Source organism: Typopeltis vanoorti, chromosome 15 (genome assembly GCF_054136105.1).
Source record: "Typopeltis vanoorti isolate ZY-2024b chromosome 15, IOZ_Tvanoo_1.0, whole genome shotgun sequence".
Lineage (NCBI taxonomy): Eukaryota > Metazoa > Arthropoda > Arachnida > Uropygi > Thelyphonidae > Typopeltis > Typopeltis vanoorti.
In genome coordinates, this window is record NC_143563.1 from 39,012,842 (window position 1) to 39,028,396 (window position 15,555).

The 15,555-nt window shown below is 37.2% G+C and overlaps 1 protein-coding gene across 1 annotated transcript in view; it reads left to right on the top strand.

Moving 5' to 3' along the window:
- Positions 1-3,510: 3,510 nt before the first annotated feature.
- Positions 3,511-15,555, top strand: part of LOC150098657 (uncharacterized) — a 31,292-nt gene continuing 19,247 nt past the window's right edge. Inside the window, exon 1 of the mRNA XM_090405341.1 lies at positions 3,511-3,659. The gene's annotated coding sequence lies outside the window, so the exon portion shown is untranslated. The remainder of the gene's footprint in view (positions 3,660-15,555) is intronic.

A 15,555-nucleotide genomic window follows, 5' to 3' on the forward strand; every position in this document is an offset into this window, starting at 1 on the left:
TCAACTAACCTACCTTAAGTTAAAAATAACTTATAAAGAGTTTGGCATATTAGAAGCCAGGTTTTCAATCAAAGGCATTTAAATGACAGAATTTTGAACAAGACAGGGGACACTCTCTTTAAATCTTTAATTTAAAAATTTTTGCCTTTGTGTGAAAGACGTTTTCTGTACAGAAGTAGAAAAGCAAAATATACAAATAATAAAGTGCCAAATTAGCTCTAGAAGTGTAACAATATTGTATGTGGGTGTGTACTGTATATACATGTTTTTGTGTGCCACTTTGACATTTTTTTCAATATGGCCAACTTCATTTCCTGTCAATCAATATCACCATACACCGGCCTGATCAATTTAAAGCAAATGAAACTCAGCCAGTAGAATATACAGCTTGCAATTTTTTCAACCTCCCAAGCGCATGCTTTACATTTTGCTACGTTGATTTCATGCGCGACTACTGTAATCTGATAACTCACATTTTCTTGAATAGAATGGCAAAAATGTTCTAATGAAATTATTATTATTATTATTATTATTATTATTATTATTATTATTATTATTATTATTATTATTATTATTATTATTATGTGACGCCTCCAGGAAGTCAAAAGACTCATCGAAGGAGAGCGTGTCAACAGCATCGAAAGATTGAACCCCTTCCAACTACTAACCGTGCTTAAACTCGCTTCATTTTTGCGAGCCATTAGTAGCAGAGGCTCTACCAATGGCTCTCAAACCTTTGTTCATCAAATCTCCAAGGCCTGTGTAACTCAGTCGAAGTTGTGCTTGCATCCTCTGCACTTGGTCGCTCAAAGTTAGACATAAGTTCAAGTCTAGTCGCCGACTGGAGAAACTTTTTCTATGCCTTTCTTCGGCTGGTTCCCGAATTATTAGATCTCTGGCACGCTCAAGGGGGTTTTTATCTTCGGAAACTCGAGTTTTTCGTCCCGTAAACTCAAGTAAATCGACTGTAAAACCCACATCATTTCAGACAATAGCATATACTGTTAGAGTTAGGTACCAAGAGATTGCACTTCTTTGTCCGTCTCTTCATCGGTGGTCGCCTATAATTACTGACACACACGGGAAGCTATCTCTAATTGCTACTGGTGGAGATGGAACTACCATTCAGTCTTCAAAAGCTAGAACAGGATTTAAAGGCCTCGCCTGCTTCCTATAAGGGAATAAAAATTGTGTTAGCTTATTTTTATTATTTTTTATCAAACCTCTGTGGAGCCAAGTGACTCATCGCGAGAAAATTCACTCTCACACGCACATCTCATCATACCTTGACTTAAATGCATTCACTGTCTTTGCACTTGCAGGAATTGCATTCCAATCATCCACCACTCGCCATGAAAGAATTTATTGCTCACACTCTCCTTATACAGCTTTCAGGGATGACCTCTTGTTTTCCCTCTGTCTCCAGAGATTCTATGAAAAATCTCATCCACATTAATATGATAATGCCCTCTTACCAACTTATATGTTTTGATCATGTCCCACCCATCTTCCTTGTGTCCACTAGTCTCTGCAATTTGCATTCTCGAAATCTATCTTCATACATACCTACATTCCAGAGATCCAAAACCGACTTAACCAGTTTTCTCTGAACCATCTCTAATAACCCATCATCTTTTTTAAAACCAGGTGGCCAAATTTGTGCACAGTGAGCCATATGCAGTTTGATCAAAGCCTTGTGCAATGGAATAATACCAATTTACTTCTGCATGTCAGTAGATTATAGAAATTCATTTCTATAATCCTCTGTGTTTTCTTCACAATTTTAATAAAATGTCGTGAAATTTCAAGTTCATATCCACCATCACCCGAGATCTTTCACATCCCCCTCTTCTAAGATATCCTATGAATCCTATATGCTGCATCCTATCTTTGCTTCCAAACTTTAAAACCTTAGTCTTTGCAACATTAAAATGGCAATCCCACACACAGTCGCATTCAGCCAGTTTATTTAGGTCCCACTGCAAAGCTACAACGTCTGCACTACTTCTCATACCTCTTCACAACTGAGCATCATCTGCAAACATCTGTATACTACTGGTTAAACTCCTTCCGATATAATTTGCATAAAAATTAAACAATAATGGTCCCAAAACACACCCCTGTGGCACACCAGTATTGCCGTTTCACTTCTTGGATATTATTCTCCCATACACAACCTGCTGATACTTATCAGATACCCAATCTTCAATCCAACACAGTAATCTACTCTCCAACCCCATCTGTTCCAATTTAACCACTAGTCTGTCATGTGCCAATTTATCGAAATTCTTTGAAAAATATAAATATACTACTGCATAATGCATCTCCATTGCATAATTTATTCGTCACCTTTTAATAACAAATAAGCATATTGGTATAAACAATCTTCCTTTAGGAAACCGATGCTGTCCATTAATGAGAATTCTGCTGCTGTCAACCAAGTTCTGAATCCTTATCTACACTAGCTTCTCCAACACCAGGACCACAACCCCAGACAAGCAGCTTGACTTATAATTCAAAGCCTTAGTCTTATCACCTCCTTTATGAAGCAAAACAATTTTGCCATATTTCCATTACTTTGGCATCTGGGCTAATGGAAGACTCATGTCGAAAATGTACATTAAAGTTGTTCTTAACTCCCTGGAACATTCCCTCAAGACATTCGGTGATATACCATCAAGTACCATGCCTTGTTGACATCAAGTTTACTCAATTCTTCATATACCTCCCGTGACACACCATCAGTGGTTCCTTCCCCGTTCCATTCTCTGAAGTTATGCATTATGTTACAACCACAAGGATGAAATTCTTTAACGAACTGCTCATTTAACACCTCCGCTATATTCTTCTCATTGTTTATCAATCTTCCATTATCCCTATCATCATCCTCTCATCACCATTCTGTCTTTTATTGACTACATATTGAAAAAACTTGCTAGGATTTCTTTCAAGTTCATTTACTAACTGCTGCTCAAACTGCAATTTTGTTGCCCTTACCAAGCAAGTCACCTTCATTGCTTGCGCTTAATACTCCTCATGTAACTGATTATTGCCACTTATCTTGTGCTGCCTTTTTCTTCAAGATTGCATGCTTCACCTCTTCAGTCATCCATTTTACGCCTACCTTATTTAATCATCTGACCTCTGGAATACACATTGGCTCTGCCAGATAGTTTCTGAGTAGAGATTAAGCAGTATTGATTTCTTTCACCTTCCAACTGGAGGAAAATGTGACACTTCATTGACAATAATATCTTCTGATGAGATAATCAAATCCAAGACCCTCGATCCACGTGTAGCCTCTGTTGTGTACTTCTTAAGATAATTATTACTCACAAACTCAAGGAATTCATTCTCTTTGATTATATTCATTTGTCTTTATTAATCTATATTACTATAATTAATGTACATTACTATGATTGAAATAGCCCATAACGATCACTCGAAATCTGTAAATCACATAATTGTATAAGTTTCAGAGGGCGCGTATAGAATACCAGTCTGCAGAGATGTGCTTAGTCTGCACTTGACACTTTTGTTGACATTCACGTTGTGTGAATGATTGATTTTTGAAAGGTGTTATGCTGCTCCCTATGCAGCGCAATAGTTAAATATCCAATTTATCAATATGCGAAATAATTTATGGGTTTATGAGGCAGGTAGGAACTTCGGCTGTTTTCAGTTTGTATTAGAATCTATAGAAAATTTGTAAACATCTATGTAGTTAGCTGAAAATTTTTAGATTAACCTTTATTTATTTATTGCGGTGGGGTGAAACTAGTGAAAACTTCGTTATTTCAATTATTTTTATTCTCAATCACTCCCTTTATTTATTCTTGTTGACCAACCATTAAAATGATGTCTTTAATGCTTGGCCAGTATAGAAATCATTTTGTATTTCTTAGATGAGTGCTACAATATGCATTGCAGTAATCTATTGTAGTAATCATTCTATCGTAATCATGCTCCCTAACTGTATGTTATTCCTATCATTGTTTAAACTACTGTACTGATGATGTCCTAAGATACTTAGGATGAAATATGTACATTAAATAATTTTCACTGTGGTTAATACGTATGTTTCTTTTAATTATGATCTCACCACAGGTTTCGTTATTTATTATTATTATTACGGGCAACTCCAGGGAAGCCCCAAATCATGTCCATCACAGCTATTTGACATTCATACAGTATCTATCATACCTTGCCTTAAACTCATTCACTGTCACAGCACCTACTACAGACTCTGGTAGCTTATTCCACTCATTCACCACTCTAAAAGTAAAGAACTCAGCCCTAACACCCTTATTAACCACATTCTTGCCCAGCTTCCATGGATGTCCCCTAGTCCTCTCACCATCAGCCCTGTTCTCAAAAATTTCCTCTGAATTAATCCTATAGAAACCCTTCAGTAATTTGAATGTCTCAATCATATCTCCCCTCCTCAACCTATCAACCAATTTCTGCAACCCACAAATCCTTAATCTGTTCTCAAAAGGTTCATTCCACAGACCTGCTATCATCTTGGTCACTCACCTCTGGATCCTATCAACCTCTTCCCGTTCAATAAGAAACTTAGGTGACCAAATCTGGGCACATTAGTTGAGATGGGGTCTTATCAAGGCTCGATACAGAGTAACAATAACATGCTTGTCTCTGCTCGTCAAAGTATTCTTCAGCAACCAAGTGATTTGATGAGCTGATTTGGCCACTTTTTGCAATGTGCCCACTAAACTTCAACTCCTTATCCACCAACACTCCCAAATCTCTGGCCTCATCAATTTCCTGGAGTATAGTTCCACCAATGTAGTAAGCTGCTGCTAATCTTTTCACCCCACAATGTATAACCTTACATTTTGCCACATTAAATTGACATCCATTCTCCTTAGCCCAGACCTCCAATCTGTCCAAATCATCCTGCAAAATTTTGACATCATCTGCATTCATTATTGCCCTACCCAACTTTGCATCATCCACGAACAAATGAACTGTGCCTCTCAGATCCTTTCCTATATCGTTAATGAACATATTAAACAGCAGTGGTCCAAGAACAGATCCTTGCAGCACACCACTAGTCACAGACCTTCTTTTGGACTCTACTCCTGAATAAACCACTCTCTGATATCTCTCCATCAACCACCCTCCTATCCATCTCACCAACCCTATATCCATCCCCATATGCTGCATTTTACTGATTAGAATTCCATGTGGTATCCTGTCAAAGGCCTTAGCAAGGTCCAGTAGAATCACTGTAAACCCATTACCCTTATCCAGTTCAGCTGTCACTGTGTTATAATACATGAGCAAGTTACTGAGGCATGACATACCCTTCACAAAACCATGCTTTCCCCAATACAGTATCCCATTTTCATCTATCCAATCTTGTATTTTCCTCTTGACTATTTTCTCCAAGACCTTGATAACGATTCCTGTTATGCTAATCGGCTGGTAATTTTCAACAGCAGCCTTGGAACCAACTTTATGCAGCGGAACTATTTTCCCCTCTTTCCATCCCCTGGGGACTGACCCACACCTGAGGCTCAAATTAAACAAAATGGTCAAGGGCAATGACAATTCTTTAGCTGCTTCACGTACGACACGAGCTGGTATACCATCCAATCCCACACAGATGTATTGACATTGAGGTTCTGTAATAGATTATTTACCTCCACTTCATTCATTACAATTCCAGTATAGACTGTTGGTTCTTCCATTCCTGCAAAGTCATCACATGGATGATATACTCTTGCAAAGTGCTCGCTCAGTAATTCCACTATATCGTCTGATTCGGTTACCTCCCTACCCTCAGCATTTTTGAAAATCATTCTGCCATGAACATTTTTTCTTTTACTTGCAACATATTGAAAAAACTGTTTGGGATTGTCTTTAGCCTGCATGGCCAATGTTCTTTCATAATCCGCTTTTGCTTTACTTACCACCCTTGTTACCTTTCTGGCCTGAGCTTTATACTGTTCCTGCACCTGCAGGTCACCTTTCTCTTTAAATTCCCTCCACAATTGTTTCTTTTTTTGCAGCTCAAGCTTAATGGTGTTATTCATCCATTTAACCCCTACTTGATTTATTATTCGGACTCTTGGTATACAGTCAACCATTGCCTCCTGCAAACACTTCTTAACCACTTCCCATGCACTATCAACATCGAGCCCTTGCAGTTTTACATGCCATGGCACTGAACCAATCAAACTCCTAAGCTTGTCATACTTACCAGCCCGATAATTCCACATGTACCCTGTCTTAATTGTAAATTCCACTCCTTTAGCCACCTCCGAAGTAATGACCCTATGATCACTCTCACCAATTGGTGGCAACATGGTCATGTTTGTTACAGCCACATTCTCTGATGCGATTACTAGGTCAAGCACTCTCGGGCCCCCCTAGTATTTTCCATTACATGCTGTCGCAGATAGTTGTCCTTTAATAGCCGCATAAAATCCAATTCCTTCCTCCCATGCGCCCACTCCTCCTTCCAGTCAATGTTACCATAATTGAAATCTCCCATAATAATTTCCCTCCTTCCACTCATTTCTTCTATTTGCCTATGCGTACTATCCCCACCATCTATTCCATCACCTGGTCTATAGCAGCACCCAATTGTATATTTTGTTCTGCTAGCCTCTATCTCACACCAAATAGCCTCAAATGTACTCTTTTGTCTATCCTGCAGTTCAACTTCTATTCTCCTTGGCTGCAACTCATCAGCTATCATCAATAACACTCCTTCCCCCATTTTATTCCCACTGTCACCTGGACACACTATACCTGTCACATTCAATCCCACTAGCTTTATCATCTTCTGTCAGCCATGTTTCACTAATACCAACAACCTGTGGCCTGGAAGTACCAACCAGGCCATAAACTCCTCCTTCTTGTTCCTAATTTAAAAAAAAAAACAAAAAAAAAAACAATACAATGTGTATATTGGTGAAGTGCGAATGAGCATGCGTTTCTTTTATATATGCATGCATAAAACCCCCTTCAAAGTTCATAGTGTCGCATTCTATAATTGATTCTAAATTAAATCGCAGATTTGATTTTTATCAGCTAAGATTTCTGTTTTGAATACTTATTTTTAAACTCGATTAGTTTATAATACTTATTTTTAAACTCCATTAGTTAATACATCCTGAATTTTATAATGTAGATCTGCTGCATGTGAAACATTTCTTTAAAAGGAAGCTTATGCTCTGCGAAATATTTTCTGAATGGCACAATCAAGGTATTAGAGGGTGTATTTCTTTACATCAATTCACTTCCCCTCACTTACGTGTTAGACTATGTGCTAGTGTCTCTTGATTGCAGAATTTGATGACCTTTGCAGAACAAGGAATGAATGGTATATTGCCATTCAGGTGAAAATCAGAGGCAGATATAAGCCCAGATTTCATTAGAAAAATAGAAAGAATCATGTACAGTATAGTTGAAAAATATAGTCCACATGGTTAGCCTAGTGGCTGTGCACTTCGCAACCATATGCCTGGGGAAGGAGTGTCCTGAGTGTCCTGAAACTTATGCTCTGCGAAATATTTTCTGAATGGCACAATCAAGGTATTAGAGTGTGTATTTCTTTACATCAATTCACTTATGTGTTAGACTATGTGCTAGTAATGTCTCTTGCTTGCAGAATTTGATGACCTTTGCAGAACAAGGAATGAATGGTATATTGCCATTCAGGTGAAAATCAGAGGCAGATATAAGCCCAGATTTCATTAGAAAAATAGAAAGAATCATGTACAGTATAGTTGAAAAATATAGTCCACATGGTTAGCCTAGTGGCTGTGCACTTCACAACCATATGCCTGGGGAAGGAGTGTCCTGAGTGTCCCGTCGTCAACATGTGGAGCTTAAGGATCTTTCTCAACCATAGCCAAGTTGGCCAGTCTTGGGCGTGGACAGCAGAGTTTTTTCCTCAGTTTATCTGGGGTTTTTCATCCTGCAAACAGGCAAACCGACCCCATGAACACACACTGCTACAGTCAAGAAATACATTTTCTCCTCGCCGACAGGCTGGCTGGCGATTGTACTAACAAACGTATCTACGTAACACACGGACCCTGCAATGGCAGTGGAAAAAAGCACAGAGGAAGAAGAAGATAGTTGAAAAATATAGATATGTGGTTAGGAAACTGATAGTTGAGTGTGGTAAGTGGTTTTGAAGAGAGAAGGTAAACTTCACTGTAGCTGGAAAGACTGCATGTATTAGAAGAATGATATGGAATATGAAGTTATAGATTTTTTTGCCAGGGTGGGGGAAGGATGCATTAGATATGAGGGTATCAAATTTAACCCTTTGTATGTGCAGCCTTGGCAATATCGCTTGCTGTGTATCACTACAAACAACTTACAATAAGTCCTGGTGAAGAAATGGGCAGTGAGAAAGCACTCGCCCAGAAACATCTGCAAAGCAATACTTGCTACTTGAGTTTGTCCTAAATAACATATTAAATATCAGTACTTCAAGGACTTAAACATTTTGTGGAGATGTTCTTTATGATTTGAAAATGCAATAATTTTAAAAATAATTGGAAATGTTAAGGAAATTAACATTCAGATTAAGCCAGTTATAAGTTATGTTATACAGATACGCTGCTAGTAATCAAACAATACAAAGACGACTTTCAAAAATTACTAAAAAATTATGAGTACATTGATATTAAAACTAAAATGTATTTATGGAATAGATCTTGTTTCATTATAACTTAACCACTAATCTATGCACTGCATTCTGGCCATATGTAGCAGCCCGTAGAGCATATTCCATGATGTGTAAATAACTTGTTCTATTCTGCATTCTCATGTTGGTTTTCCTTTTTGCAAGTGATAAAAACCTTGCTATCTCTATTTGAAACTGGGTAATGTTTACTTGAAAAGTCCTTTCATTCCAAAGAAATATTGCTATGTTAGCAAATCAAACTCAAGTCTTTTTCAATTGAAGGACACATACCACATAAAGTCCAGCTGTTAACTGACATCCAAAGTACTCAAAATTCACAGCTATATCAGCCACCTCCAATCACTGCATCCTTTTTTTCCCATTGAAAACATAATTCTAGGTATATAATTAGCCATTACTATCTTCAAATATTTTTTAACTAGTTCTCAAACCTGCTGATTGGCATCAAAGATGCCCAGTGTTAACCTACCCCGAGCCATTCTGTTGAGATTACCTAATCGCCTGCATTATAGTTCTACACATATGCTGTTTTTCTTTAACCTCTTTAAGCCAGAAGATGAGCAGATCACATGATAATTTTCCCCACCTACGAATAAGTTGATACCGCATTTAATAATAATCAGGTTCTTCGATGATTCACAAGTCCAGAATCTCTTGACTAACATTGTTACTTCTTACATACTTCCCATTTTCCAGCTGTGTATAATTTAATAATAAAATAAAATAAAATAATAAATTGCAGTCCTTATTCTTCAGACTTGTTCAACCAATTTGCCTCTTTAGTATCTTTATCCTCATCTCTATTTTGTACCATATGCTCTCAAACTAAATTCTGCCATCACCATCTTCCTTAATGATAACTACCCTGAGCAGATATAGCTTCTGTTTGTACTAACAATATACTCATACCCATTTTATCCCAGTATGCCATCCTCTGTCAGCTGTATTTTGGTCAGCAAAGCTATGCAACAATAAGATGGACAGGTAATAAACTTTGTTTTTCACAATTTGTAACAAAAACAAAAGTTTTTGTTACAAATGTGAGTGATATCTATAAAATGTATCTGGAATTTTTTTTTTACATTTTGCAAAATAATGAAAAAAAAATATCCCTGGAATATGCTAATGTTATCACATTGAAACATCAATTCATTTACTAAAATTCTAATTTGAAAATGAGTTACTAGATTTGCTGTTGACATTCTTAATGAAAATAACATTAAATCCTACAAAAACATGTCAATTGATAATGATTTCTGGAGCAATACAATATAAAATCAAAAATCTTGAACAGAAAAGGATAGAAGATACATTCTGGAAGAATGAGTGATAACAAATTTATGAAGGTTAGAAGAATCAACAAAGCTTCTTCTAGGTAAGAATGGTAAGAAGTCAACTGAATAAATTTATATGGAATAAGAGAGAAATTAGTTAAAACACTAAATTAGCTATATGCAAGACAGTGTTCAAACCAATTTTAATTTATGAATCTGAGAGCTTGGTCAGAAGTAAAACACTTGACCAAGCTCTCAGATTCATAAATTAAAATTGGTTTGAACACTGTCTTGCATATAGCTAATTTCAATGGCAATATCATATTAAAAACAAGGATATTAGGAAAGAACTTGACATTGTCAGCATCCAGGAATGCATTAGCAGAGCTAATATCAGGTGGTATGGTCACTTAATGAGCGAGGGAAGATTAGCAAAACAAGTGTTATCTGCCAGGTTGGCAGAAAAAAGACCCAGAGGAAGACCAAGATATAGGTGGATTGTTCAGTAAAAAGTGCCTTAGAAGATAGAAATATAAGATCTGTTAATGTTGGAGTCTTGACAGGTAACAGACTGATTTGGATGAAAATTATAGATAGGAAGTTAGTAATGATGTAAATTTTTCATGTAGTACTATCATATCCTCTACACCCCCCTTGAAGCTACATGGCAGGAATTTGATGATGATGATGGAGAATTAAAAAACGAAGAGAACAATGAAAGAGAATCGATGGACAACCAAAGGAAGTGTAAAATTTTTCACTCAATAGATACTACCTGCTGTTTGAAAGAAGAGGAAGAATTTGTAACTAAATGTTACATAATTTGAAAAAACATTGTTACAATGCAGTGAATGTTACTCATGCATAATGTGTTACCTCATACAAGATCAACGCACTTTCCATTTATTAATTTTTAAATTTTGAATATACACATATACAGAGATAGTGCTTCTAAAGCCAAAAAAAAAAATGTTAGAAGTGAATAGATGCAGTTATCAGTTAATATCTTTCTGGAAGTATCACATATGCACACAGCTTCTTAAATAATCACTATTTGGATTATTCAGGAAATTATACCATCTACCAATAATTGTCCGGACACTAGCAATTTACAGTTAATACCAGCAGGCAAATTCTAATAGCAGGTATGTCTGCCTTTGGTTTTGATCACCTCCTGCACCCTTTGAGGGAGGCTTTCCACCAATGTGCGGCAGACATCAGGTGGAATTTGTCACCATTCATCCATCAAAGCAGCACTGAGTTCAGCGACAGATCAAGGACATACTGCTCTGGACCTCAATTGCCACTCCAATTAATCCCACAGGTGTTTGATGGAGTTCAGGTCAGGACTGCGCAGGCCAGGGCAATCGTTTAACACCGTCTCTTTATACCATTTCATAACAGCTGCAACTTTGTGGCATGAGCCATTGTCATCTTCATGGTGACATGGGTCTGTTCCTTAAAGGCAGCTCAGCACCTGATTATTGAGAATATCAAGGTACTGATCTGCCTTTATGGAACCACGAGCACCAGTGGTCCCACTCCAAACCAGCTGACTGCACTCCACCACCAAACTTTACTGTGGGTACAACACACTGCACTGTGGTAACTAGCATTACCAGCCTGCCTCCACATCCTGTCATCAGACTGGACACAGGTGAACTTTGATTCATCGCTCCAGAGTACCCGTTTTCCACTGGTCAGTTGTCCAGTTCACACGCTCTTTGCACCAGGCCAGACGAGCTGTTGTTGTGATGTTCGGCTTGTGTGCTGCTACTCTTCTGTGGAAACCCAGTAAATGGAGTTCTTTTCATACAGTATTAGTGTTTACCATGGTATTACTAGTGCTTTGGAACTCATCGTGGATGGTCTGAGCCGATTGTAGCTAGTTTTTGCATGCCATCCATTTTAACACCATCCTGCCTCTCTCAGTCAGTTTTGGTGGCTTCCCTGGGTGTTTTCCTGCACTAGTGATGCCAGAATGTCTCCATTTGTTGATCACATTGCCAACCATTGATTTTGGATGCTCCAGTTGAGTGGCAATGGCACGTATGGACATGCCACCAATGTGACAGTCCATGATGACACCTCTCTCAAAGTCACCGAGTTCATGTCATGTTGCCACACTGTCTGTTCAACTGCTATGATGAAACACTGCTTCCTACTATCTGTACAGTGGTTTTTATGTTATTAAATTGGAATTGTTTTATTACTTCAAATAACAGGGGTGTCCAGACAATTATTGGTATACATTATATAATGAATGAGTGGATTTTCTATCTAAACTCCATAGAGTAAATGGTCTACTATTGTAGTGATTCATATGAAATGGGGGGGGGGGGGGCAGGTTTTTATTTTATTTATAAAATCTGTTACATGAAAGGTTATAAACTCATCGCATATTAGCACCATGGATTGGCTAAGGCTACAACCGCCAATGTTTTAAAAAGAATATTATCGATTCCTTCTTTCTTAACCCCTGCCTACATACAACATCAATTGCTATAAGTTCTGCAACTTCTTATGTATGGGATTTTACATATATATGGGGTACATCCAATAAGTAAGATCCATTCAGAATTTACTGCCAAATTAGATTTGGGGGTCACACGTGTGGTAGTGTAGTGTGACTTGTTAACTAACTGTTGACCATTTTACTTTTCTTTTGTTATTGTTGTCTTCTGCAAATAATTTATATTGAACTCGCTGATAAAAAGTCCTGCCAGTTGCAAGGTTCGTTGTGTGATAGGGTTTTTGTTGGCTGAAAACAATAGCGCTGCAGAAATTCACTGACAACTGTGTAAGGTTTACGGGCCTAATGAATGTGTGACAGTAAGGTTAGGCAATGGTATTATTTATTCCAAAAAGAGCACAGTGACTGGCCAAGTGTGGCGACAGACAATTTATTGGAATGAGTGAACACAATTTTTTTTTAAAACTTTTGGAGATGATGAATGGCACCACTGCATCATTGATTGTTGTTTTGACTCAATGCATGTGTATGGAATCCATGTTTTGTCACAGTCAGGATACGAGAAAAAAATTCATCTTATTCATTTTCGTAATGATCCAAAAATTTCCGAGCTGATTCCACTCGTTTATGCATGTTGGTCAGCAGTTTTGGAATTCATCTGGCACACAATTTCTTATATTGCAGCTTTTCTGTCACAATTTCATGAATGACTGGAATTCAAAAGAAAGTTCTGAAATTTGGAAACTATGATTTTCTCACAAATTTTCGTGTTCATTCTTTCCACCAAATTATCTATCACCACACTTAGCCAACCATTGCATTCTTCATTGTGAACATTATTGCATCTTTCTGTAAACAGATGACACCATTGCCTATCCTTAGTTATCAGTGAATTTTTGCAGCACCATTGTTTTACGCCAGTGAAAACTGTATTGCACCACAAACCTCACAACTGACAGGAATTTTTATCACAGCACTCAATATAAATTATTCATAGAATACAACAAACAATAACCGAACAAAAGTAAAATGGTCAACTAACAGCTAATGAGTCACTCTATGCTACCATGCATGCATGCCCCCCCCCCCCCCTTCGTATCTTATTTGGCAGTAAATTCTGGCTACAGCTTATATAAAATCTCTTACCTAACTGGACTGTTAATGAATAAATGTACAGGGATGGGCTAAAAAAATAACTTCTTAAATGTTGCTCTTCTGTATGTATCATATATTTTAATGGTGGCCAGTCCAAGGATATATAAAGCAGCATAGCAATGTTTAAAGTGCTGAGAGAAGAGACCCATATGGATATTCATCAAAACTGTTTAGTGGACACGATGCAGAAATTATCCGTAGTGTCTGTGTCACTGTGAAAGAAATTAAGTTTTAGGTCTTCTGGAATCTAAATATAGGCTCTAAGTGGTGATAGGAAGGCTACAATACTGGAAAATGTGTTACAGATGGGTACCACAGATAATCTGGAGGTGGGGTGGGGAGAAGATTTTGATTAAGATTTACTCTTATCTTTTAGATGCCTATTTCAAATAGTACTTCATATTTCACAAAGGTGCCATCACTGCCAATGAGAATCAAGTCACTTTGAGCCAGAATTCCAGAGCCAATCCTTAGAATGGAAACAAACCATCCCCTTCACACAGGGATTCAAATGTCTAGTGCAAAACTGTGTGATCATCTTTTAGGAGAGCAGAGGCAAGTTGACAATTTTCTTTAAATCTAGATAAGTATTATAAGAAACCAGTATTTAGGCATAGGTGCTGGTTTACACTCATAATTAGGTTTAATGGAATTAATATAGCACCAGAAATTAAACACAAGTTGAATCATTCTTATATTTGTCTTTCATAGAAATATCAACAGTGATACAATATTAAAATTGTAATAACACAACAATAAATGAAGCAGTTAGGCTAGAAGCCTAAAGACCTATTAGGGATTCCTTCCATGGGTGCTGTTGGCAGGTTTGTTACCTGTCAAGACTCTAACATTATCAGATCTTATATTTCTCTCTTCTAAGGCACTTTTTACTGTATCATTCTGCCTATATCTTGGTCTTCCTCTGGGTCTTTTTCTCTGCCAACCTAGCAGAGAACACTTGTTTTGCTAATCTTCCTCTTCCTGTGAGATTAGTTCTGCTAACACATTCCTGGATGCTAACAATGTCTAGTTCTTTCCTAATATCCTCGTTTTTAATATGATATTGCCATTGATGCCATCTGTTCACTACTCTTTCTCAGGACTCTCATCTTATTCCATATAAATTTATTTAGTTGACTTCCTACCATGCCAACTTTGTTGATTCTGTTGTCTATTTCCATATTTAAATTACCATCTTCACTAAAAATCGTGCCTAAGTAGCTGAAATGTTTTACTTCTTCCACAGGTTCTCCATTCACAACTCAGTTGACATTTTCAATGCTTCTCCCTGTTTTCATTATCTTTGTCTTGTTATTGCTGACCTTCATATCATATCTATTACAGCAGTTATTCAATTTAGTCAGGGAATCTTGCAGACTTATAGCAGATTTATTTAGAAGTATAACATTGTCTGCATAAAGCAAAGAGCTGACATCTCCAATTTTGATATCACGTTTAATACCACTTTCCTTCATAATGTGATCCATATAGATAATGAATAACAGAGGGGATAATGTGGGTCCTTGTCTGACACTAGATTTAACATTAAATCATCTTCCTGTACTTCCTTCAATTCTAACTGCTGACTTACAACTCAAATAAAGACTGAGTATTGCTTGATATAATGCCCCATTAACACCATAAAACTGCAGCATTTTGAATAGCTTTTCTCTTTGCATTTATCATATGCCTTTTCCAGATCTACAAAACTTAAATACAGATATTTGTTATATTCCCATGATTTCTCAACTATTTGTCATAAATCGATTATCTGCTGACAGCCTCTATTTGGTCTGAATCTAGCTTGTTCTTCACCAAGCTTCCCTTCCACAATCCTGAACCGTTTCTCAAGTGTACTTGCATAAATCTTACCAGGAACACTCAGTAGAGAAATACTTCTGTAATTCCCACATTCACTTTTATTTCCCTTTTTATGCTTTTTATTTCCCTTAGAGCTTCTG